The sequence below is a fragment of the Bactrocera latifrons genome, unplaced genomic scaffold (assembly GCF_001853355.1).
Source record: "Bactrocera latifrons isolate USDA-ARS-PBARC rearing strain unplaced genomic scaffold, ASM185335v1 scaffold_54, whole genome shotgun sequence".
NCBI classification, from domain to species: domain Eukaryota; kingdom Metazoa; phylum Arthropoda; class Insecta; order Diptera; family Tephritidae; genus Bactrocera; species Bactrocera latifrons.
Window position 1 is genome coordinate 1,420,466 of NW_017537201.1, and position 25,480 is coordinate 1,445,945.

The 25,480-nt window shown below is 36.0% G+C and overlaps 1 protein-coding gene and 1 non-coding gene across 2 annotated transcripts in view; one reads left to right on the top strand and one right to left on the bottom strand.

Annotated features, from left to right (window-relative positions):
- The window catches only part of LOC108974202 (longitudinals lacking protein, isoforms A/B/D/L), a 230,022-nt gene that overhangs the window by 88,545 nt on the left and 115,997 nt on the right, over window positions 1–25,480 (top strand). The gene's annotated exons all lie outside the window — the stretch shown is intronic.
- Trnas-uga lies at window positions 15,669–15,750 on the bottom strand. The gene has a single exon. It is a non-coding gene; the product is annotated as a tRNA-Ser (tRNA).

A 25,480-nucleotide genomic window follows, 5' to 3' on the forward strand; every position in this document is an offset into this window, starting at 1 on the left:
TATATATTTTTATGTATAAAACTGCATATTTTTGTCTCAATTTCTGTTCAAATATTTTTTGTTTTTGTATTTTTTCCCCAAATGCATGAAATAAATATGCAACAGCATGAAATATCACGCGAAATCACTTCATTTGTTCGGCGGCAGCCTTATCAAACGCGCACGAATGAGCCAATGGTAGGCTACACGCAACAAGAAAAATGTACACAGAGTAAATAAAAAATTAAAAAAAAAATCAAAAAAAAATATGAAAAGTAACTAAAACATATATAAATTACAAAAAAAAAAAAAAAAAAAAAAAAAAAAAAAAAAAACGATTAAAAATATATGATAAAGTAAGAAAATCACGTTTAAGTGCCAGGCGTTCAAGCGCCTCGTACACCCATTGGCGCTGCCAAGTGCACCAAATAGCATTGCATACAAACATAATCATATAAATATTTATATATGCATACCCACTTTAAAGCAGCATTTCTTCGCCTGCCACAAGCATCGCGCGCGGTCGCCAATCGAACATTTAACCTGACATTCATTATCGCTCTACTAACTGCGCGCACACACACACACACACACACACACACACACACACACACAAAAGCGCACATATGCACTCTATCATTTGTGCTTATGCGCGCCGCCAAGTCAACTTGCTGCCAGCCAGTGACTTAGTCAACCAGTCAATTGCTTAGCGCTTAACTACATTAAATTCGACTTGTTGCATATGAAATATACGAATAGAGCGCGCGCGCGCAAGCGCACATATAACGCGAAATCGAATGAACGAATCAGACAACAGCTGTGACACGCCACACCACACAGTCGCCACGCGGCGTTAGACAACACCCAACCCAAGTCGTTCTGCCACAAGTCCACACACACGTCGACGGCCAGTGTGACTGCGCATGCGCCAACGAATTTGTTTGTTGTGTGGCTGAACGTTTTGCCGCCGCGGCTTAGCGATTGGCAGCTGCCACATGCGGCACGCCACACTGCCGCGCGCCCGTCTCCTGACTTGAGTTGTGTCGTTGTTGCGCGTGCGTGTGTGTGTGCGTCGAATTGACCGCTTTTTAAACGATCAACATAAATTCACCTGCTTAAGCTGAAATGCAAACTAATCTGCTGCGCTACTCCTATTTAATGCACACACACACACACATGCAAATATACGAACTACTACTATGTTTCGTTTTTAAAATTTTCAGTTGTTTTTTCATGACAACAAGCAATCGGTTTTTTTCTCTTGTCACCGACTTGTTGCGCTTATTCAATAGAGAATTGTTGCTGTTGTTGTTGCACTGCTCGTTAGTTAATTTACGCTGTAAATATTATTGCAGAAACGTTTCATTGTTCAATTAACTTGAAATGCGATTACAGTTACGCGATTGCAACGTCGCCTGCCTCAGCGCCTGCGTCTGCGCCGTGACCAATATCATTTAAATGTGTTGGTGTGTGTGCGCTAAGTTGTTGGCGGTAAGTGGCAAACGCGTTTGAAACGCCACGCGTGTTTACATTCAATTTTTCTTCTTCCTCCTCGAGCGGTTTGTCGCACTTGTTGTTGTTGCTATTTTGCTAGTTTGTTTTTGTTGTTGCATGCATTTATCGCTCAGGGCAATAGCTTGTTACACATTTTTGGCCATTTTTCTTAGCCCACTTGCGGCCAAATGTGTTATATTGGTAAATAAGCACCGGCCTGGCACATGTTGCAACATGTTGTAAGTTTCCTTTGGCGACAATATATAGTTTGCATGACTCTTAATTAAAATAAATTATCGTAGTTGAAGAAATCGGCTTGACATCTTACAGAAAAGTAACAACTGCATTTAAATGAGAAAGATTATATTATATAATTTGCAATGAGGTTAGGAGGCGCTGGAAGACGCCAGCTGGATGGAAATAGATGTGGCAAGATAGCAAAAAACTTAGTCAAGCAAATTGAGGTTAGATGGGACCAGATAAGATGTCAGCAGATAATATGTATTGCGAATGGTGAGTTAAAGCGAGTTAAGGTGAAGCAAGGAGTGGTGAAATGAGTTAAGTTGAAATTAGAAAAGATGAACTGAGAGTTAAAGAGGAACAAAAGCAAAGAGAAAAGATGAATTGAGGTGATATGAATTGTGCTGTGGTGAAATGGAATAAGGTCAAATGTCAAATGTTATAGGGATTAAACTGTGGTGTGATGGAATGTGGTGAAATGAGTTCAGAGCATATGGATCATAATGTGATGAGATGAATTAGGTAGGTAGGTTAGAATATGAAGTGAATTGAAATGAAGTGAGGTGAGTTGAGATGAAAGGCGAGATCCGTTTAAATAAGAGAATGGAGATAGACTAGAAGCGATAACTCAAAATCAAATTCAAAAAGTAGAGATCTAATTAAAATATATGAAAATGAGAAAAGGTGGCATGATATAAATACAAGAGGTACAGTCAAAACGTGAACAACACGGTAATTTCAGCTATAATACCCTTCACAGGTGCAGGGAACTGAAGGAGATTATAATGTTGCCTTGAACAATAACTCATGGCCAGTTTCGTGAAGATATCCTGTAAATTAAAAAGTTTTCCATACAAGCAGTTGATTTGGATCGGTCAGTTTTTATGGCAATTATTTGCTATAGTGGTCCGATCTGGACAATTATAGCGCAGATTAAGAGCATTCCCTTGAAAAGCATTCCATACTTTCTTTCTCGAAGATAACTTGTCAAATAAAAAAGTTTCCTGTACGAGAACTTGATTTCAATCGGTCAGTTTTCATAGCAGCAAAATATTAAGGTGGTTCGGTCTAAACAGTTCGTTCGCAGATGATACACTTGCCTTAAACAGTAAGATATTTTTTAAATTGAAAAAGTTTGCATAAAGTCACTAACGTTTCCGTCTGTGTGCTACAAACTTCGTGGCAAATTTAATATCGCTGATCAGGATATAAAAATGTCGAAGTAATATAATGCAAAACGATATCGTGTTGTACGAGAAGAGTTGAGGAAATATATAACTTATACCTCTGGAACACGTTTTAACTATTTAGCGAAGTTCCAAACGAAAATAGCTGAAATATATTAGTCATAATATTCGAACCACGTCACCGAGGTTGTTACTTTGCAAACTATGTCGCTTATAAGAGAAATATATATTCACCTTAACCAACCTCTGGGCTTCAATGGTTTCCTCGAAACACACACATACACATTTACATATATTTATATAACCATTTACATATCTCCTTAGCGTTCAATATACAAGCTTATGCGCCAATCTAAATACCTTTTATCCGAGTCATAAGCGTATGAAACTGGGTAAGTGCCACATTTGAAACGCTTTGAATTTTCAATTACAACTGTAATTTATACGAAAATGCGGTCACCTTGTGGATAAATGACCAATAAAACTGTATGGGCGCAAACGCTGACACTAAATTTATTATTCGCTAAAAAATATTTAAAATTCGTTGCGCCTTCACTTTTAGCTTTCAACAATTATTATATTAATTTTTTATTGTTGCAATTTTAAGTTAAAATTTTTATTTCATAATTTTATGTCTTTTTATATCCTAGTTTTTACGAACGCACAGCGGAGCCTATGAGCTCGCTGCTGTGTTTTATGGTCTTTGATTGCTTTTTACACAAGACAGTAGATTTTTGTGGTATAAAAATAGCAAAAATATTAAAAAGAAAATAATAATAGATTTGAATATAGATGAAAATATCTAACATGGATACTGTCCTTTTGACACGTAAAAAATTTGTTTCGCTTGCCACGCTTTCTCATAAAAAGATGTTTATCATACATAAAATTATATTTTGGGCTCAAAAGTGAAGTTGCTGCCAAAAAGTTTTGCTGAAATGCTCTTAGCGCTGCATACAATGTTCTTTCCATCGAATGCGGTTATTAATATTTTGACCCAATTTTTTTTATTTTATACATTTTTGTTAAATCTTTAATATGTTAAATTTATTTATACATTTATAAAAAATATAAAGCATTTTTCTCTTATTCATTGACTAACCTACACTTTGAAGTTCAGTTTTCCTCATCTGCTTTATCCTTATCCTCTTTTCATTTACTGTTCTCTCTGTATTTAATGGTTGTTGAGGACGTGTCAATATTATTGGTTTCGGCATCTATATGAAGTAAAGAACAAAAAAAATTCTTTTGAAAAAAAGTAATTTTTGAAAAAAACAATATTTTTGAAAAACAAACTATACTTTTGCAACAAAAATTATTTTTGAAGAATAAAAATAATTTTGAAAAAAAAAAATATTTTTGAAAAAAAATATTATTTAAAAAAACATGCCAATAGTTTATTATGATTATTATTTATTTATTTTATTTTTTTTGGTATAGAACATATCACTTTAAGAAAGATCAAAGGGGGCTCAGCATATTGAGACTAAATGAAATAAAAGTAAAATCAACAAAAACCTATATTAATTATATTACATGTTGTTATAAGTAAACATAAAAGGTATGCGACTTTGCTAAAGTATGAGTTATTCCTTTAAAAGTAGGCAACATAGTTAACTAATAATATATTAAAACGGTTGCTAAAAACTAATGTTGCCTACATTTAGGATAATGTTGTACAGTTTTAGGTTCTGGTCCGAGTAATTCATATTGTAGTACTTACAAACAATTTTAAGTGTTTTCAAAGGTCTATATTTTAAGGTAATTGAATACGTATAATCGAATAGGGAACGCAGTACCTCAATAGCGCCGGGCAAGTTCCTGGAATTTATCTTGTGCATACGTGTGGTAAAGGTGAGAAATCAGTGATCACAGAGCAAATGTCAATTAAATTCTATTCCAAAGGAATATTTAGAGTCTCTATTCGTGAAGTTTTTTTTTTTTTTTTTTTTTTTTTTTTTTTTTTTTTTTTTTGTTTTTCTTAGTTTGAATATTTATTGAGGAAAAACTGAAAGTATTGTCTTTCTGTTTCTTACAATTAGTGGTTGCCATCCTAAAAGAATAGCGCCAGCTTGCTGGTCATCAATGATTGAAGTTAATTTGATACTGTGCTCTGGTGTGAACTGTAACCCATTAGAGCGTCCTGCATTGATCTAATGAAATGGTTTTTAGAAGGAACAAGGTCTAAACTATATAGTGGGTAAAGCAAAAATGTTCTACCGTGGTTTTATATATGGGTTTGAACCCGTCTTTTAACATAAGGCCAAGAGTTGTAGTAATGGAGAATTATTGCCTCGAAATCCTCAATGAATGGTTTCAACAGGTTTTAGAGGTCCATAATACACCACGTGCCGCTGATCTCATCGAATCAAGAGAATTGCTTTGACGTCATGAATATTTGGTTCTGTTATGGATTTGGCTGGTCGGCCATGTTTCACATATGATTTTTTGTCTTTTTTTTTTTTTGTTTATGTTTGTGGCAATGGGTTCATTTTTCATCACAGTCACAATCCAATGGAAGAATGACTTCTTTTTGTAACGTTCCAGCAGCATTTTTGGCATGCAAAATCATCTTTCAAGGTCTCTTAGCTTCATATCGGACGCAGTTTCTTTGATTTTGATTGGAATCGGGATCTTCTTCGTTTTGAAATTACTGCTTGGCAGACTCCCCAATATTCTTTGAGCTCTTCTGTGTGTGGAAATATTGAAACTTTGTGACGCAAACAAAGAATAGTATTGATTTTTTTCTGAATATTTAAAAATTTAATACCAATAATATATAAAAATCCAGTCGCCCACTCTAAAATCACGCAGAAGAAAATTTTTTATTATTAATTTTATTACTTTTAACGAAATCGGCGACATTGTTAAACACCAGCATACCACACAAATCAATCAAGCAAAGCTTTCAAAAAGCAACGTTGCATTGGCAAAATGCTAAATAAATTATAACTTTATGTCACAAGTATTTAAATGCTACCAGCTTAAGCCATTCAAAATCACTTAAAAAGGCATTTCGTTGTACATTGCTTGGCTAATGAAGCAGTTGCCCGCAGAATATTACTCATACGCACTGGCGGGTAGGCATTAGTGGCTTCAAAGAATGCCAAATCGAAGGCCAAGCAGAAACCAAATAGTGAAAAGCTTCTAAATTGCACACACAGAGTCAATTGTTTTCCGTTTTTTTTTTTCTACTTGTGGCAAGTTTATCTCAAAACGCTATATGCGGCGGCAGCAAAAAAATGCACCCACAATTATAAACCTACCGTTACCTTAAGCAAATGATTTATTAGTGGCTTACAAATGGTAATGACACACCAATTAAATATACAAAAGAGGTTGCCGCACACACATACAAACACAGCTATAAGCAAACGCACACTTGCACCCATTTCGGTGGCGATGGCGATGGTGGTGATGCATAAAAAACGCAGTGGAAAATTAGCACAATGGCACAGCAACAAATAAATTCTTGACGTTTTTATGACTCGCCAATAAAATGTAAATCGCAATCACAAACGCCAGCTTGCAACAGTTGTCAAGCGCCAACAATATGCACAATAAAAACGGCAATCACAACAAAAGTGGCATACAGCGACGCTGGCAAATCGGAAAATCACGCAAACTAACTTGGTGGCACAAAAGAGGCGGCAACACACAACTATGCATGCACATTTGTATATGACCGCAATTTGCTGCAAGCGCATGCGCACCGCTGGTTCACTTCTACTTTTTGTGGCACCCACAACACAAAMACCATACCACACATACACACACACACACACCGGTGGTACCCGTGTAACTGGGTGTCACCCCTTTGACCTCGACTAATTTTATTTGCAGAATGTAACAGCTGGAAGGAGGAGTCCAGTCGACACAAGCAAAATAATGATAAATATGGCACGAAGCGGATTATCTGTTGCCGCATTTGCGCATGTTGCAACAACAGCAACGCGCTGGCGCATGCATTTGACAAATAAGCTGCAATCAGCTGCACACAAATACACAAAGAAATGTCGAATGAATGCACTTTGACCTCAAAAGCACGCGTGCGCATGCGCAGCTGCTCAAAAACCAGCATGCCACATAGCGTAGTAAGTACGTTGTATAGTGACTAATGCACAACGAAATGTGTGGTGTGTTGCAAATGTTTGCGCACTTTTGACACTGATTGTGTAGCGTTGCAAATGTTTTGATATTTGATTATTGGTGTCGTGCAACATGCGTTGTTGCCTGCTGTTTGCAGCACTTAACGTTTGTCATTTGACACCTCATTTGCAACAAAGCACGCGTGGTGCGTGTTTAAAGCCACGATATAACAACAAGTTTCGATACGGGGGTATGTGGCAAGTTGAATGGCTGCAAGAAAAAAACACCTAAACCACCAATATATGAATTAAAATAAGCAAAGAAGTAATAAATACAGCACTGGAAACGCAAACATGCTTTGCTGTAAGCTGCAAGCTGCATGTTGCAAGTTAAAAATGAGCTAATAAGCTCAATAAATGCCTGATACCCGCTGGCATTGTGCTGTTGAAGTCGGCGTTTAAGGCGGTGGCAGTCAATATAGCGACTGAAATTACAGCCTAAGAACAACAACAACCACTAAGGAAACATCTAACATGCCACACAAACAAGCTGCAAAGCTGCAGCATGTACAACCACACCAACGACTATGCGCTAGCTCATATCGCACTCGCCGCTGTAGCTCGGCCACCGCGACAGTAAATTTTTGTAATCAACTTGCAACCTCATTAATAAATTGCTCGGCATGTAGCATGGTGCCACCAATGGGGCGGCTACTGCTTTGGCGGTCCAGTTGTGGCGTTGTTGCATGAATGCTTTCAATGCACTGTCGCTATGCCTACTTGTTCTGCCTGCCTGCCATGTAACAGTAACTTGCCACTTAGTTGTTGTTGTTGCATTTTTATATTTTTTATACACCTTTTATTATTGCTTTGTCGGCGCAGCCTTTTGGCATATCAATTTTGTGGCACAGCAAGCGTCGATAGCCGGCGCTGCGTGCTGTATTGATTTCAAATGCGTACCGCGCATGCGCAACCACAACGCTGGCTGTTGCCACAACCCTCTACGTGACCGCATAACTGCCTTTTTCCAGCGATTTGCATCTCGCTGCTTGCCTGCCTCACACACTTTTTGTCCACTAGCCTTTGGGTGGCAATTACGCGTTGCAAATTGCGCACTGTCGTTGTTGTTGTTGYTGCTGTTGGTTTTTATTATTCTACAACTTTTACAATTATTATTAATGACATTTCAGTGTCAAATATTTTGATAGTTTGGTGTTTGGTTTTGCCTTGCAACTGTTGCAACAGGCTGATATCCAATTTCATGCTGTGCGCTCGAAATCAGCTGCCCGCTGAGGTCATCTGTGCGCATGAATGACATTTACGTTGTTGTTCTTTTATTTTATTTTTTGTGCTTAAAGCAGTTGCGTGTGGTTTGTAGTTGTTTGTGGTTGTTGTCATGTGCTGGTTGCTGGTAAGCTGTTATAGCATTGGTACACTCAAATATACATAATACTTCAATATAATACTTGTAAATCATAAGAATCTTAGCAATCGACAAAGCTCTTTAATCCTATCAAAAATTTGTTAAGACTACTACTGTATCTCTTGGTTCGCCGATGGTAAGACTGCCGAGATGTATTATCCTCAGTCCTGCAAAGGCTGAACAATAGGAAAGAAAGTGTTTGGATGTTTCCATCTCAATCTCCTCTATACTACATTGATAATTTGCTTACTTTAAGATGTTTAGCCTTAACGCGTTAGTGTCTATTTGACAATTTAAAACTTTCTATATAATTCGTGATAATCGAATGCTTGTAACACTTTGAGCTCAAAAAATGTAAGCAGCATACCTCTTGATCCACTCTCAACAGTTTTCATAAGCGACTGACAAAAGCTGAGTACGAAGCTTGCTGCGCTCGAGATAAGAATCTTCGAAAACCCAAGATCTCTTCGAAAAAAATATTGTGATCAGTGCTGATATGAATGGATTAGCAAATCCCTTGAATATATGTTTTTACTGTTTTAGAATATAATATTTTACAAAATGGAGACGTTAAGGAATTTGGAAAGATGGCCTTAGCATCGTTCTGGTATACGTACCGTTTTCGAAGTCGAAGTTTTCCAAGACAGAGTGAACTTTGCTTATAACGGCTTTGAATTATCGAAGAGTTCCGAAAAAATAAAAAAGCAAATTTTCAATCTTCGGTGCAACCAAAACGCAAAGTTGACTTAAGAATATTGTTTTCAGTTGCCTTAAAATCTTTTCAGTTTCGAAGAAAGTTAGTCATTGTTATGCTAAAAACAGTAAAAAAGTCAGACTTTGGTACCCAACTTTCTGATATTCCACGCCGACATGCCCTTATACTTAATAGTGGAGTTGTTTTATTTTGTTTTTATTCTTCCAGCAATCCAAATCGAAACTTTAGCCTTACTTAGGATTATATTAAAAACTACTACGAGTTCGACGAATCACTGAATAAATACGCCACAATCATTAAATTTTACAAGCAAGATAGGAGGGAATAAGCTTTATAGGCTCGGGCGGAAAATTAGACACGGGACGTGGCACCGCCCACCTTTAGGTGGAATTCAATATCCAATGAACTACTTGATCAATTTCAAGTAACCCAAATATTCCTATTATTGTTGTGTACATTGTGGAAATGGGCGAAATTGATTAACACTATCTATCTCATTATTTTACTTTACAATATACAAATAAAGCATCAATGAAGTTGAAGTTAGAATACAACCTTACTCAAATAATGTCCAAATACATATAATCAGATACCTTACACCCATGGACCCAAACACCAAATATGTAGGCTCCAGTGCATATGTCATATCGGTTAATTTGTGATGTCTAGTATTGAAATTCGTTGAGGATATTTTTGTGATGACATCATTTTCCTTGTGGCAAAAATGGATTAAATCAATTAAACACTGTTCTTAGCCCCTTAACATAAACATTTTCGAACATACAGTTGCATTGGTACTGCTTCTATCGAATAATATGTAAGAAATAATAATGAAATTCAAAAATAATCTCTTCCTAATAGTAGTGTATGCCTGTTCTTGCTTAAAATGGGTAATATTTCCCCTAGTTTAATATAAAGTTTTGTCAACACTTCGACCCGGCTTCGATGCTTGGAAAAGCTAAACTTATCGCTTCCTTAATTGTTGAGTATTGTCTTTACGTATAAGGCAACTTTTTGTCACTAAACTATTCCAGAAAGTCTTGAGTATCTTATTTGAATTCTAGCAGGGAGTGGGCTTATACTTTCTTCTTACAATTTAAGAATTTGTTTGGGGACATGTTTATACCTTGCGATAACTGGATTAAGAAGGTTGCTCTTTCATGCTGCTCTTTCATTCCTGGATAAGTTATATAATATAAGAATGCTCTGCATAGAATTTGTGGACTCTTATAAGGAGACATCAGCTTTCAACGTTTTACTTTTGTTGTTTTTTTTTCAAAATAAATATAGTGGTTATGTAATATGTGTCGCTTTAACAAGAAAAAATACAAGTAAGCTACATTACGGCTGCATTTCTCCAAGCTTTGAACAAAAAATATTGTGGAATATTTTATTGCTTTAACTAAGCAAATGTTTTGGCCGCAATTTAATACACTTATAACCCCAATTGTATGCATGCCAGCTTAGCAATCTGACAACGCTTTGCTTATTTCGCACAAATGCGGCACATATGTATGTACCTATCAACATTACGACTATACAAAAGTATGTACACATATCTATGTTGCGCAACATGGCACAAAATGTTTATAAGCCTAACGACGCGTGATTTATGCACATTTTGGCGAAAATTCGTCACAAAGGTGTTACCCGCATTACGTCACTCAACTACTCACGCGCGCACACACACACACATCCAGCATGCCACGGCAGGCATGCGTAATGTCCAACAACAATAACACTAAGTAAGCAACCAACAAAAACGTTGGTTGGCCATAAAAATCCGGCAATCACGTTATGTCTTGCGCGCGCTAATGCCGCCTGGCAGCTGAGTGCATAATGTTGCCACCTATAAATGCCACAAAAGTTCATGTCAATTATTTTCGAAAACATGCAGCAGCCTGTCGAAGGTTGGCATGTCAAGTCGAGTAGCAGCGACAAAAAAGACAAGAAGCCGCGAACGAAGTATTGTTTACATTATATGCGGCATGCTGCATGCCACATGATGTACCAGCACACCTACGCATGCGTTCGCTTGGAGCACATGCGGAAAAGGGAGCGTGTAATGAAAAATATACAGCAAAAGCACATGTAAATATCAATGTGCTTGTGCGTGGACTGTCTGTGTATGTGGCACGATTGCAGCCGTCAACTATTAGCTTGCCTTTTCTTTCATATAACTTATATTCTTTTTCACAAACGTTTTATGTGACAGTACGCTGTGCAGTAGCAAACTGTACGCGTTTAACACGCGCAGCCAGCAATATGTTGCACGCATGCGGTTTGCATGTGAGTAGTTTCTACTGTTGTTGTTGTTCAGGCGCGTTGTTACCTTTTTGTTTTTTGTTGCATTTATAACAACTTTTATCCGCTGATTTATCGTCTGCTAGCGATAAGCTTTGTACCACTAATAATGCGTGCCACCAAGCGTGCATTATTTAGCATGCCACACGAAAAGGGGCTTTGGCCCTGCCTGTGGCATGTTAACAATTTTGCAGAATGCGATTTTTTATAGGAAAAATTTAATTTTTCATTTTAATTTTCAGTGTGTCATGCCACCAGCGTGCCACATTATGCGCAAACACATGTTGCACGAGTGTGGAAGTGGCAGCGAATTCTGTGGGGCCTAAAGAAATGCTAGATTGTAGGCTATGGTGCGTATAATAAGTCATAAATCAACCGCATAGGCTGCGTAAATTTATTGTTGTTGCTGTTGCAAGTTATACACAAGCACTAACTCATTTATTATTTTTTCACATGAGCAATGAACGCGGTGGCATAGCAGCGTTGACAATATAGAAGCGCGCGCATTGCTTGTAATAATGCGTGCAACATGATTTTACACTTGCAACATGGTCATGGAGGTAACTGTAAGATAAATTGTGCATGGTGGCTAGCTAACAGCAACAAGGCATTAATCAAGCTAAAGAAAGAAAAGTAATGCGCTGTTTCGCAGCATGCTTGCCACATGCCATTTTGTTGCCATTTAACACATTTTCATCACGAATTTGGTTAATTTAACAACATCAAATTGTTGCCAGCGAAATCTTTTTAAATACCACCTGCTTGCAACAGCGCACACTAAAAGCCTTCCACATGCCACATCATTGTATTACTTGTAATAAATACCGCTTTTGCAACAATCAACCTATATAACAGCTTTTACAACAATAATAAAATGTAATTTGCTTGTGTTTCCTGGCGCGCTGCAACAATGTGTTGACAGATACAGCACATACATATGTATGTGTGCACACGCAGGTGGTTGCCATGCGGCTAGACCACTTTTTTGCAAACAAATTGGCGCATATCAAGCGATTCGTTGCAGTCGCACATACAGTTAGTGCAGCAATAATTGTTGTTGCTGATGCGTACATGTAACTTGCCACATCTGCCGCATTCGATCATGCGCGCCAACGCCGTTGCATTCTAATGAAGCGCCACTTTAAATGCCAAACCACTTATTTAGCATGGCAAATAAATCGCGCATGCAAATAACGTATGTTGCATGCCACACAAAATAGCGTGGTGCTGCGGAAAAAAGCAAATGTGCAATGCCCCGCTGTTGTATGCGTTTCCAAGTTGGTTTTCATGTTTTTGCTTTACTCTTTTGAATGCGCACTCGTTTGTGAGTGTGTGCGCCTGTGTTGCAAGTATGTGTGTTGGTTTGATTTCTTTGTGGCATTGCGTTGCACAAATCACTGGCACGCGCAGCCAAGTGTTCTTTCGTTGCGCTGTTGCATTTATTGTTTCTGTTTTTTTTTGTTGTTGTTGTTTCATTGTTGTTGAAGCTGATGCTGTTATTCGTATGCACGGATCAGCGCTGGTCAACAGCCATGCAATTAGTGCGCGCCGCTGAAATGCGGCAAACGCAATGCCAAGTGACTCACAAGCAACGGATGCACACACACTAAATACTTGCTACAGTGGCACACACTTGACTAAAACAAAACAAAAAAAATCAAACCGTTTGCATTCTAACTTCTAAGCAAAGTGGCGTTGCAACATGTGTCAACACATACATCTATAGCATTTTTATTGCCTTTTGTTGCTGTGGCGTTGCTGCAACATGCATCTCATTTGCTTTGGCATTTCTGCAACCGATTGCTCTTGTTGCCGCTGTTGCGTAATGCCAAGCAATTATTGTTATTATTTACGCAAACAGCGCGGTAAAAGCCAGCTATTTGCATAGCCAACTCTGCATACTAGAGCTACCGGCAACAACAACAATAATGGCTACAATAATAAGCGCAATAGAAATAATAGAAACAATAAAAGTGGTGAAAAAACTGTTAACAAAAAATGGAACGGATGTAATGCTACAGTGTGGCACATGCCACAGCAACGTGAGTAAAATGTTAGTGTAGGAAATAGCTTTTGGCGCAATTACTTTGTCTATGGCTTATAATGGGCTCAACATATTTTCCTAAGGTCTTAAGCCCTCACTACTGTCTTATCTACTGTTGGATAAAGGAATTTATGAATTTCAAGAAATCGAATTATTTTTCTTATATTGCTTTCTGTATTTCTAATCCAACTTCAACTTTTTTTGTTTTTATATTTGTAATGAGCAAAATGGTAGTCCGATGGTGGAAGGTCATTGCTATATAGTGAACGCATCAAAACTTACCAGCTTTTGCTGAGTCATCAAAGATTTGTGTGGTCTAGCGTTGTCCTGATGGAATTCACATATATTCGTAAATATTCTCCGAAAGTCTCAAGTTAATATGAAAAATAGTTTCGGAGACATGAGAGTTATTATAATCTGTTTCTGAGTCGATGACTTCTTAGATATATTTCTTGGTTTTTTTTTTTCGAAGAAATAAATTTTTCAATAATTGTTTCGAATTTAAAGTCCCTCTACAGTGTAAACCAAACCTAAACCAATTACCATTATTATATGCAATATCTTTTATATAAAACTCGTAGAATGTTTTACCATTCCAAATTGTTAACGTGCTATTTTAATTAGATTAGCAAATTTTAATGATTTTTAAAAGCTATTGTGCCCTTTTTATTCATTCTCTTCGTTTTGCAAGATCCTCTATTTTGAAATACTACAAACTGTCACTTTTAAAAATATATTGTATATATTTTTCGAATAATTTTATATAATTCAATGCCTAAATGTGTGGTTTAAATTGCTTCCATCTAAATATAGCAACCCAAAATCCTTGTAAAGGCGCTCGAAGCAAGCATGACTTTGTAATAGTTTATTCAGAATATTTTTAAAATATTATTATCTTTGAAAATTGCCATCTTTTCCGAAATCTTAAAGGTTTCACTGGGGTATGGGCCATATAATGTCATTATGAATCTTACAATTGCTGGCAATTACTGTTCCTAAAGCGCTTATAAACATCTTCGCTGACTAGCCATTGTTCTAATATCGAACAACCTTACCGATGCCTTCTAACAGAGCATGATACATTTTCTCCAATTAAAATGAGAATCATTTAATGGATCGGCTGAAATTTGTGAAAAATGTGAAAAATATATGTCATTTGATTAACTGACGATGCAAAAAAGAGATTCAAAGCCTCAAATGAGCCATGTTATTTCCATAATAATAATGATCTATAGTGGATATATTATTTCTCTTTTTTTCCATTCTTTCAACAGTTATTTTTTGAGTAACTTGTTTAAAAATTTTGAATTTTAATAACCACCCGATTTTTTATTGGGTAGCCATATAAATACAAGTAAAAAGTAAAACAGTTGACAAATTTTGTCTATGGAAATTTGTTCAACTGTGAATTTCCGAAATATTTTTAATCGGATTGTGACCAAAATATGTAACAAACAACTATTTTCCGAATCAGGTGTCTTAAAACGATGGACTAGTTTCGAAGCTTGTAAAACGTTTAAATACAAAGTGAGGTAAACAGGACTTTCTGAATCTAGCGCCACTGGTGGCGCCATCTATATGTCAATCTGCTAGCTTTGCCCAATGCCCAGTGAGAGTTTCATGACATTTCATCAATTTGAAGTGAAGTTATTGCGTTTTAAGTGTCGGTATGTTTGTGTTATCGGTGCGAAAATGAACTTCGAACAAAGAGCCAACATTAAATTTTGTTCTAAAATTAGTAAAACTTTTACCGAAACGTTTCAATTGATGAAACAAGTTTATGGCTCTTGAAAGGAAAGCGTTATGCAGGCGTAGAGGCAATTCAAAAGGCTTGCACCGGCATACTCGCGGCCATGCCGGCCAACGAGCTAAAATACTCGTTCGATATGCTTTTCGACCGTGCAAAAAGCTGTATTGAAGCACAAGGAGACTATTTGAATAAAATAAATTGATTTTTCCGAAAAAACCATTTGTTCTGTTTACTTTAAAACCCACGTTGTGGAAGAAATAGAATGACGGACTCTTCGTTTTTATTAACATTATTATTATTATTTTTATTTTTTTTTGTTTACAAAGTTTTTCTTTTTTCCTTTGTAATGTGTAATACATTAACAACAATCGATACATTTATATTTTTATCAAACAAAAATTGTGATAATTAATAAAAAGTAAAAATAATTAAATAAAAAAATATCGCTGCGGACAGGATTCGAACCTGTGCGGGTAGAACCCAATGGATTTCAAGTCCATCTCCTTAACCGCTCGGACACCGCAGCTGTTAAAAATACGTTGTCAAACTGCGCACTTCACTAAGGGTTGTTGTGCGTGTGTTTCTGTTTGCAAACGAATGTGAACACGAACAACGAACGACAATGAAAAATAAAGACAATAAATATCTTAAACATGCTGGCACTCAATATGAAAATTTTGCTTCAGGGGCTAAATGCAGTTGTTAGTGTAGCATGTGAAATGAAAGGGGGAAATATGTATGTGTGTATGAACTGAGTATGTACAATTTAAAAGTAATTGAACGTGTTTTATGAGAATATATTGTATAATGCTAATGCCATATTTTTGTATTTCTTTGAAGGAATATTTYTTTGTAAAAGTGGTATACTAATAAATAAAAATTTAATTAAAAAATTTTGAGTAAAAGWCAAATATGGCACTAATATTAAAAAAAATATATTATTAATTTATATTTTTTTATTTAAAATTAAGTCATATTACACAATAGAAATTAGACACTACCAGATATTTACTAATTCTACACATGTTGTTATTATTTTACAAATATAAAAATTTAAAATTACAAAATACTGTGCGTCGGCCGAAAATCGAACCCAGATCAACTGCTTGGAAGGCAACTATGCTGACCATTACACCAACGACGGACGCTCTGGGCATGTTGTCGTCATTTGCACAGTTGCCGCTTTTCGCATTTGAATTTTTGTTTTAATATTCGCATTCGTATCAATAGAATAGATTAAATTTGTTTAAAAGTACCACTAGCAAAAAAAAGTTATTTATAAATTTTTCCTGCATATTAATAAGTGGGGTGACAGATAAGCATTGTCATATTTTAAGAACAGCTGTTTTTTTCCTTACAACTGTCAATATTGAATTTTTGTATAATATTTAAATATTATGGCCTAGCAGCTATGAGAAATAAAGCTGATAAGAAACGCGACAAAAACTTTCGAGAGATATTTATTTTTAGACGATCTAATCTTTTGTGGACAATAAATGTTAGTATGCATACTTAATGGTTCAATTTGGGTATTTATAAGTTCATTTTGTATAAATAATATTTTTTTTTTAATTTTTTTGTTGAATTTATTTCTTTCAAATTAGAGGAGGGCACTGAGTTGAGCTCTTGATATTTTAATATGAAACCGAAATAAATTATTTTTTCTAATTTAATTTAGTACGAAGCTGGTATTTAGATTTTTGAATTCATAATTTTTTAGTATTTTTGTAGCATTATAAATGCATACTGAGGTTATTACTGCAATTAGGAATTTTCTGAAATTAGCTATAATCTTTAATTTACACATACAATTTTAATGATTTTTAAACTGCTAAAGTATCAAAAGGTGCATGAGTTGAAATACAAATACATTTTATACTTTCCTGAAAAATCAGACTTTTGAGATATCTTACTCTTAAGTCACTAATAAAAAATGCAATCTCTCTAATTTAAAACGTATGACAGATTTTCTTTTATCAGAACATAACTGTATATAAGTATTTACCATCAATTTCACCCTACCCAACCTCTGAAGGTGAAATCAATTTAGAACGTTCACACAAAACCTCTTTATGAGACTATATTCGGTGATCCTGTGACATAATTGAGCAATTGAGGGTATCTAGACCCTCTTTTATCCAACCTCTCAGTCACATATTCGTTACGTCATATTTCGTTAATGTAATGATTTAAGATATAAAATATGATTCGGTTCCTCCTTAATAAAAAATATTGATTATCGACTTTAAGTGGCTTCAGAGAGAAATTCGTTGTGGTTAAAAACCTAAATAGGTGTTTCACGAATTATAAATTTAAAGATTTACCCACTAATATGAATATCTGAGATTACGAAGGAGAGGGAAAAAATTTTAAATAAAAATTACTTAGAAACGGTTTAAATCTCCGCTAAAGTAGTTCGAGTATTTCAGAATTCAGCAAAAAATTGTGATTTCGGAGACGTGGCTTTACAAAAATGGATAATATGTTAGCTAATATCAAGCTATAAACAATTTATAAAGTCAGAAATTTAAATTAAAAAAAAAAAATTTAATTTTCAATTAAAAAAAAAAAAGGTTTGAAAAACTAATGCAAAATAAAAAAAAAATTTAAATTTTCTTAAAACAAAATATAAAAAACTGATCTAAAAGGCTGGAAGTTAAAAGTGCCAAGGATTTTCTCTGATTATTACTTGACCTTCATGGAAAACAAATGTCTACATAATTTTTAATAAAATATTATTATCCATGCCACACTGTGCCAGCTTGCCACAAAAATTAAACTATGCGTAGCGAAATCTAGCACAGCTTAGAGACAAAAGCCATAATAATAGTCAATAAAAGAAAATGTTTGTAATGAAAAAGTAACCTGCAACAAACAGCCGCTTCCGCTGACGCTCGATTTCCACACGCAGCCGCAATAATCATTTCACCGCTACTTCACTCATTCTCCAACAACAACAAAATGCCATCAGCCGCTTTTATAGTGCCATGTCATAGGAAAGAAGAAAATTAAGCACATTTTCCAACTTGCAACATTTGCATGCCACAATAATCATTTCATGCAACAAGCGGCTTTACATTGCAATTTGTTGCAATTTTATTTTGACCTTTTATGAATTTTTTTGCACTTCTTTTTATTTGAAGCTGGGTGCTGTACTTTTTCTTGCAACGCCACGCACTTTTTGTGCACACAACACACACACACACATACATATACAGTTGGCACCGCTTATTCTCATCAGCATATCGACATAACCGCAGCGTTGTTGCAAAATCGATGCATTTTAGATTGATTTATGTTTTGTTTTGTCGTTTGACGGCTGCCGGCTGCACGGTGCTTGCAACACGCTGTGGCCAAACGACGCGCAAGCAAAATAAATGGCTTCGCTGTGGTGCGGCGCGACAGCGGCAGTGGCAGTTATGCAAAATTGCTGTGGTAATCTGCTTCCTGCCACTGCCACACAGCTGTACAAAGTGCTTTCAAAGACCATTGCTGTTGCAGGCTGCTGCCTCCACCGCCTCTGCTGCTGCTGCTGCGTAAATATTGCGTCGCGTTCGACGGCCTGCCACGCTATGGAAATTGGACGACTGCGCTCCGCTTGATGGAGATGACGATGAGAAAACGCACAACGCTTGGTTTTCACCGCGGCCATAAGTGGACGGCTCATCAGCGGTAGGGTGCGGGTGTTCCATGGCAGCTTTGAAGTTATGAGGCTGTTAACTTTATACTTCTTTACCTTAAAAGCCTTAAGGAAATTGAACGAAATAAGTGAATGCCTGCTCGGCTGCCTGCCCTCGATGGATTACATAAGCAGCGGACGCGCGTAAGAGCATTTTGTGAAATGTTGCTATTAGATGGATGGATGGATGGATGGATGGCTTGTTGGTTGGTTAGCTGGTTGGTTGGTTGGCTGGTTGGTTGAATGGCTGTATATTATGCATAACCAATAAAATAGCAAGCGGGACATCAAGTCCATAGTCATGTACTTATATAGATTAAAGTGAGTGGATTAAGGCTACCGCTTATGAGAGATTTTTTAATAGACTTGTAAGGTTTAAATATCGTTATGAGTTACTGAAATTTTAGTTAGAAAGGGGGAGCATCTATCCATTTCTTGGGTTAAAATTAATTAAATAATTTATTTTGCTTTCAAAAATTCGAAATTTTTTTTTGGTTTAACAGTTTAAAAATTGGTCACTCAAAAGGAAGCGTCAGAGATCCTATAAGATTTATATTTATATTACTCATCTGTGCAACAAGCTGAATCGATTTACCTATGTCCGTCTGTCCGATTTTCTATATTGTTTATGAGATATTGATGTCGATTGTCGAAATCGTCTCCAAGATATAGTTCCATACAAACTGATAGATCAAAATCCAATCTTTTTTTTCATTTAACAAGATCTCTTCACGAAATTTGGCACAGATTATTGTTTAAGGAAACGATACAATCTCCGAAGAAATTTAAATCGGACTACCATAGAATACAACTGGCATATAAACTGGCCTATCAGAATTAAGTTCTTGTATTGAAACTTTAATATTTGTGAAAAGTATTATAGCTTCTGTGTCATATATAAAAAAATATATCCTCGGCGGTCCCAGCGGTCATCCGGTTCAAGACTAAACCATTCAAGCCAGGCTAGGCGTCACTGCGGAAGTGTTAGTAAGCTCGGGTTAAGCTGGAATTGCGATAGAGAAAAGGAAACCAACGAAAAGCTAAACACATCGGTCTCAATACCCAGTAGAGTAGACTGGTTCTGTAGTAGACAGTTCCAACGGCGAAATCTATATATTCACTAAATTACTACAATTCAGTCTTTCAGGCTGAAATTGTAGACCTAACAGAAGGTGCCTGGTGAGATTCTTCTGTAACGTCCATAAGATCTTATAGATAGCCAAGAGACAATCAAGGTCATCCGTAGCGTCAGTACGAAGTCACACTTTGTTAGGTTACGCAAGCAGGCAACAGCTAGACTTTCAGAAGGTATCTCGGTTAATATCTTCTGGGTATTCGGTCATGTAGAAATATAAAGAAATGAAAAATCAGAAGAGCTGGGAACTACGGGAGCGGCTAGAGACATTGAGCTCCTTCAATGATTCTATGAAGCAATGGACCCTAGAGTAATACCTAAGTTGTTGGAACACGAGCAATACAGGACACAGCAAAGCATTACTTTGGGGTAGTGTTGATGATGGTAGCTCCTACTACCAGGCAAACGAGAACTTTGAAACATTGTAGGGGTCAACATAGACGTATCTGCCCTTAAGATGCCGCTTTTATAAAATGAAAAAAGTGGATTGGGCGGAATGCAGAACAAGCGAGTAGGATGGTGAGACAATAGCTTAGCGATTATTTTTGGAAATAATTCTATAGCTTTGATTTTATTTTTTACAATTTGGAAGTAAAACAAACAATTTTTTAATAATTTTTTTTTTAAATTTTTTTCGCAACGAATATTACTTTTTTCGTATAATAAAAATTGTCTCAATGATATTTGGTCTAGTTTGAGTTAATTAATTTTGTTTTTTGACTTTTTACCTAAATTTACAAAAAAAACCAAAAACAATATTTTGATAAAATGTTTGCTTTAAATAGATTTTTCTTTAATTTTCCTAATCACAAATTTTAGATTTTTTTTATTTTTATATATTTTTTCTAAAATTCGCAACGGCTGCGGCTTTATTAATTTGCGTAATTTACAGTAATTACCACCTTGTGTTGCATGCGGTCAAAACCGCCGTTAGCGCTTGCATTGAGCAACACGTTCGAATCGCTTTTATTTTTTGCATTTTTTTCTCCAATCTTTTGACTAGAAGAACTCAATCACGCACTAGGCCATTGACACAGCGAGGTGAAGGCGGCAATTTAAGCAACCAATAAGCACACACACACCTCAATAAATGGCATTTACCGCATAAGAGAAGGAAACGCAAATGTCATTGTTGCAACAGAAAACCAAAACCCCGTAATCATTGACTCAGCGATAGGCAAGAAATTATTTCGTTATTTTTTGCGGCGCTCAAGGATTAAAGGCTAACCATTTACACCCAAAATATTTGTAATTGTAATTTGGTTGCCACAAAAAATGCTGTCTAAATCTAATAAAATAAAAAATAATAGTTTTTCGATAAATTTTTATGAAAAATTGCAACTCTAGTTGTGTGTGCGTGCCACCGCGTCTGGCGACCTCTAATAAATGACGCTGCCACTTGTATTCCTGCCGTCTCATATGTCATTTCGGCACTCCAAGCTTAAAGACTTTTTTTGCGAGATTTAACTGCTGCATTTAATTGATTTTAATGTCCCTCACACACACGCACACATATGTACATACAACAGCAGTGTAGCTTATGGAGCGTGCATGCAAATTCGTAAATACTCGTGAATTTGTATGCACGAGGCAAGTTTGTGGCAGTATGACTTGCTGCCGCTTGCTATGTCACATCGTAATTTGCAAATTATCTTGCTATCAAATCTTTTTTATAGATATTTTATTTTCGTTTCTGATTTTAATTGTAGAATTTTTCTGTTTTTATAGGCCACCAATTTTTTCGGCCGCTGGTATTTTTGAATTGTCATTGTTTTTGTATTTTATGAAATCGCCGTAATTCGACATTAATGCCACAATAACATCAAATTTTGTATATTTCTGATTTCTATAAAATTTTTTTTCTTTTTAATCTTATTTTAAATTTTTTGTAAAATTTTTGTTTTAGTAAATTATTTTTTTAATTTTTTAGTAAATTTTTTTTTAACTTTTTATTTAATTTTTGTTTTATGTAACATTTTTTAAAAAAATATTTTTGTACAATTTTTGCTATATTAGATATTTATCTTTCGGATTTCTTGCAATTATCTTTGTAGTAATTAAGTTGTAATTTTCAATTTGCTTTGCTGTTGTTGCTTTTTGTTATGTATTACACATTTCTCAAGCATTTTAGGTGTGTGTAGGCATTGTCATTGCTACTCATTTTGATCGTTTTCAGTTTTTTGAATGACATATCTGCATAGCTGCCTCGACATTTGATTGAAATCCCATCAGTTGTGTAATTGTGCGAAACTATTTCGGGCTTTAAGCGTGCAAGATTAAATGTTTTTAATGAATAGTTAAGCTTATATATGCCATATGAACTTATAAATATTTATATAAGTGTGTACATGTACATTGAAATACCTGAACATACCCATAATTTCAACGCTCCTAGTGACAGCCTAAATAAAATACATTTTTTAGGTATTAAAAGCAGCCTTATCTATTAATTGTTTTAAAGGTAACGGAGTTTTCGATAGGGTCGCTACACAAATAGACCAATATGAGCAGCAAACGGCGCCATATTTTTTTCCACTCTTTTAACATTTCTCTTAAGTAATGTTTGCCTTTTCACTGTATAAATATAGATAATCCTACAACATATCGAACTATTAAAATTTACTGCCGAAATTCAGAGTCGGTGGCCTCAAATTTAAGAGCGTTACCGTTGCCGCTAGCGTGTCAATTCGGGAAGACCCAAATCTGTCTCTGACACGAAGTTTTCAAGCATGGGGCATTTCTGTGACGTGGTTGTTGCGAATTTTGCGAAAAGATCTTAGCTTACAAGATCAAATTGACGCAAGAACTGAAGCCGCTTGACCACCAGAATCGTCGTTCGGATTTCACCGAAAAATCATCTTCAGCGATAAGGCTCATTTCTGGCTAAATGACATCGTCAATAAGCAAAATATGAGTTATTGGTCAGACAGCAATCCACACGGACTCCTCGAGCCACAATTGCATCCCAAAAAAATCACTATTCGGTGCGGTTTATGAATTTCGTACGAATATCGAACGTGAAGTTGCAGCAGTATCGGCGAGTTATGCTTGAAACCCGTCGAAAATTGGGTTCATCGTCTGGACTTTTCAAGCGCGCCCAGTGCCCTAGGTGGCCATGCAAAAGTAATCGTGTTCCATACATAATGACATCGATCGTACTTTCACAGGAATAAATAATTTCATTGATAATCTAAACCTAGCTCTCTTATTTAAAAACTCGTTATATATGCTATATTGGATCTTATTCACTAACCAGTTTTAAATGTTGTTTAGACCGATGACAACAGAATTTACCGCTCTAAGATATACTACAATTTATTCAGACGGCTTAATGAACACTAAAACAGTTCCTAACAATAAATTAGTGTGCCGATTCAATTCAAAATATCGCCGAGATATATTCTATCGATTACATTTTTCATCGATATATTTATCGATTATGTTTTTGTTTAAATTGTCAATATATAGCTTTCCGATATATTACTACGAAACTTAGGTAGCTCACCAAGATTTAAGACTCCAACCTCGCATTATTTAATGAGAAAATTTGTTTCAGCATGCACCCTAATCACCGTATTGCATCAGTGCTGCAAAAATTTAACTACAGTAGCTGACATTTTTATGTTTTGCCAAGTATTTTATGCATTCGCGCCTAAAAGTCAAATTCGCGTGCTTATGCAACACTCATTAACACTATTGATTCGAAGAGCAGGCAATGCCACAAGTACCGCAGCGGCAGCAATTTCGGCCAATTAAGTATACATATGTATGTTGGCAATGATGTTGCATAATCGTCGAAATCTTGCAACATCTGCGATGCAAAACGCGTGAAGCGTGATTTTGGAAATTTTTTTGTTTTTGTTGTACTCACTTCATTTATACATGTGTTGGTGTGTGTATATGTATGTACATATTTATTGCGCGCATCACACGCTTTTCGAGGCAAATTTTGCAACACCAACAAAAACAACAAGCCAAAAAATCAATAACAATGACTTCGTTACTTGTTTGTTGTTGTTGTTTTTCCATTGGATTTCTGATAATTTCCACACTGTCGTATTGCAAATAAATTTTGCGAAAATTACCTTCAAATTAGTTCAAGGACTTTGTGCGACAGCGCGTTCGGTATTTTCATGCGTGGCACATGCAGCGCCGCGGCAAGCGGCAGCGTGTGCAGGCATGTGGTAAAATAGCAAATTACACATTGTACAAAAGTAAAAACAACAACAACGACGAGAAAGAATGGCCACATTTCAAACTTATTGCTGCGGTTGCACGTTAGCGCTGCCACTTAATTGTTATTGTATTCTTGATATTCGGCTGCTATTTCATTTGTTTTTATTTTTATTGCTGTTGTTGTTTTATAGTTTTGTTTTTCTGTTCGCTGTCAATAATCTGCATCAATCAACGGCTGTGGCTGCGGCAGCGGCACCGCTATGCGGCAAACAAATAACGGCAGCTCGCTAATTTCGCTCATAATTATTTGCGCGCCATTCACACTAACACCAACACAAACACGCACACATACAAAGCAATGCCCGAATGTGCTTTTGTTTTTGCATGATTTTTGTTGTAATGCCACAACAACATTAACACCCAGTGGCATTCACCGCTTGCGCCGCAATTGCAACATTGTCATTTTACTATTGCTTGTTGTTGTTGTAAGCACCTGATTGCTGATTTCTGGCAGTGCTGATCGTGTGCAGCATTTAAATGCAACATTAAGCGGCAACATTTGCCAGTGATTGTTGCTGCTGGTGTTGTTGGCGGCTGCGGTGGCGTCGGCGGCGTCGTGATTAATTGAAGGCAGTTTAGACAATTTTCGAAAGGGGCACAATGACACAAATAGTGTAAACGAAAATGAAAACAAAATTCAACAATAAAATCGCTTTTCTTTGAAGTCTTTCGGATACGAAATAATTAACGGTGCATTTCAGTTATTTTTTATGTGCAGCAAAATGGTGCAAATGTATGTGCGTTATGTAGTGCTGCCATATAGTCCATATAACTCTTTTTGATGCTTAACGCCACAGGAGCTTGCTACACCTAACGGTGAAGTGGACTGCTTTTGAGAGCGAGTTTCTGATTAGATTTATGGGACAAAATATTTGATCATTACAATTTTATTGGTATTTCCAAAAACAAAAAAAAAAAAAAAAAAAAAAAAATCCTAGAGGTGGTAACTCATTAACAGTGCGTTTTTTGCCTGCTTTTGGGGAGCAAAATTGTAGAACAGTACACTTTTTCGAAATGTATATACATATGTATTTATATTCTAAACTTATTACGAAAATCGAAAGTTTCACTTTAAAATGCAAAGTCGCTAAATGGCGGAAATTTCAGACCTTTCATAATTTATTTAAAAAGAAATATACATACATAAGCATCATACATATTGTTTAAAAAAATATATTTCACTCCAGCTTAATACAATATTTTTAT